The sequence below is a fragment of the Macaca mulatta genome, chromosome 3 (assembly GCF_049350105.2).
Source record: "Macaca mulatta isolate MMU2019108-1 chromosome 3, T2T-MMU8v2.0, whole genome shotgun sequence".
Lineage (NCBI taxonomy): Eukaryota > Metazoa > Chordata > Mammalia > Primates > Cercopithecidae > Macaca > Macaca mulatta.
The window spans coordinates 154,177,501-154,180,000 of NC_133408.1; the positions used below are offsets into that span (position 1 = coordinate 154,177,501).

At 29.7% G+C, this 2,500-nt stretch overlaps 1 protein-coding gene across 41 annotated transcripts in view; it reads left to right on the forward strand.

The window, feature by feature from the left end:
• Positions 1-2,500, forward strand: part of FOXP2 (forkhead box P2) — a 591,074-nt gene that overhangs the window by 522,874 nt on the left and 65,700 nt on the right. The gene's annotated exons all lie outside the window — the stretch shown is intronic.

Sequence of the window (2,500 nt, forward strand, 5' to 3'; positions counted from 1 at the left end):
TTGCTAAGGCATGTGTATTTCAAAAAAAATTATCCATACATTTTTAAAAGGCTGATACTGATTTTGTCTATTTAAATATTTGTAAGTAGTATAATCTCTACATTTTTATGTGTATACAGTTAATCTTTATTCATTTTTATCAGTGAATACCTAGAGTAGCTCATGGTAGCAAGGAAATGAAATGGGACAGTAACAATAAACGATGAGGGAGGAAAAGAGGAAATGTGTCACTTACAATGAGTAACTAAAAAATGGAGGCTCAGCATTTTTCAAATTACAAGTGAACGAGTCTGCATATTACTGACCTTTGTTGTAGAAAAAACTAGTTTTTTGTTTATTAAATAATTTAGATTTTTAGTAATCTCCTTAGTTTGGGTGAGCTTATATATGTGGATTTAGAGATGATAATATTAGTCTATTTGTGGTGTTAGAAAACCCTCAGAAGTGTACCTGTGTTTTTCTACCTCCATAATTAATTTGAATTTACGTCTTTTGTACACATAGAAGTAGAGTGTTCAATCATGTATGTGTTAATTGGCTTATCTTTCTATTTGTTTTTATGTCTGTATATTGTCAGTTTTAGATGGCAGTTTCCTAGAAGGTAGGCCAGAATCTGATTAAAATTTTAAAAAATCACATACATGTGACCATTTAATACATATGATCTTAAGAAGATAATAATGTCATGGTTATATTTATGTCATAACTATTAATTGAAAGGCACTCAAACCATTTTAAGAGTAAAAATAATCATCTAACTTACGTAGCGTAAGGACTAGTATACTCTAAAGAATGTGAAGATAGAAAACTTGCTTAAATTTGCTCATTTATCAAATCGATCACAATAACAACAAATTCTACAGTCATATGTATAAGCTGAAATCTGACTGTAAACTCTTAGTGGTTTATAGCATACCTCCATTCATAGAACTTTCCCCATACAGGTCATTTATCATTATACATAAAGTATTTGTACTTGTAGGTATAAGAATAATGAAGGAATAATATGGGGATAATTAAAACACTATATACTGAAAAAATAAGGGGCTGTTAGGTGAAAAGTGTGACAAGCTTCTTATCTATGATTAACTTTATAGAAGGCATATCTCTCTCTCTCTATATATATATATCCGTGTACATATCTGTAAACTCTATATCATCTATCTACCTACCTACCTATCTATCTATCTATCTATCTAGATTGACAGCCTTTTTAGTTTAATATGTCTGTCTTTCTCTATCCATTTCAGTGTGATTCCTTGTTATTTGGAAATAGTATGAGGTAAATGATTGTTTGAAGAAAAGACATTTTTGTAGATTGATACTTTTTTTTCTAACTACTTGTTCTAACCATTCTATTTGTTTATCAAAGAACAAGCAGTTAAGTAAACTGACAGTCAGTTTTATAAATCAACCAAACACTTGAAAAATCCATTGGTGAATTAATTTTACAATATACATTTCAGAATGCTTTTTATTATAATAAATTCAAATTCAGTAATTTATAGGTATGCCAGTATATTCTTTAAAAATACAGAAATTTTTTTTTAATCACTGAATTTCTGTCATAATGTTTCAAGTTACTCAATTTGATCTAATTAATCTGAATATGTTAACATGGAGAAAAGAAAAGGCATTGCTATTTTTCAGTATTAAATATGAAAGATTTTGATTTATTTGGTTCTTTATTTCTTTTTGGCAAGAAGAGTTAATCCACCCTGGATTTCTTTTTTTTTCTTGTGCTTCTTCTAACCTCTTTTCATTATTAATTTCTCCTTTCTTCATAACATAAAGTGCCACACTGGAAAAGTTTGAACTGCATTAAAAAATGACTATTAAAATAAGTTCTGGACTATATCTGTTAATCATTTTAGGTTTTCAAAGACATGTTGTCCAATTAATTTGTCCTAAAACAGTATTTAAAGAGATACTAGCTTTTATTTACAGTAAAAATGAATTGTTTTTTCTAGGAAAGTGGTTGCTATTTCAAAGATTGCAAACTTGGAAAGTTGACAAGTTGTTTGATGGCATACTGGTTAGTACAAGTAATGCCTCAAACAGTGTTACTTGACTTCTATCTGAGCATATACTTTAGGTTTCTATACCGATTTTTCTGGTCACCACTCTTGCCGTCCTTTTCCTATTTCTTCACATCCATTCCGTCTTTCTCTAGGGCTTTCCCCCTAGCTTGTCCTTTTTCCGTATTTTCCTTCCTTCCTTCCTTCCTTCTTTTTCCGTTATATCTTTTTCTTCTTCCTTGTCTTCATTTTGCCTCTCAACCTCAGAACCCTGAAGATAAAGGAAGTAGTAGAAAAAAAGTTTTAAGTAAATTACTTTTATTATTTTCAGTTCAATGAATAAGCTTTGAGTAATTGCTAAATTTTTGTACTTCCTGGTAGAAACTTAGTTGTTTGAAATAAGAAAAGGTTTAAAGAAGGAGCTAGAATACTAGTTTTGTGAGTTCTTCTTTCAGAAGACCTATGTATGTCATTTTTCTGGA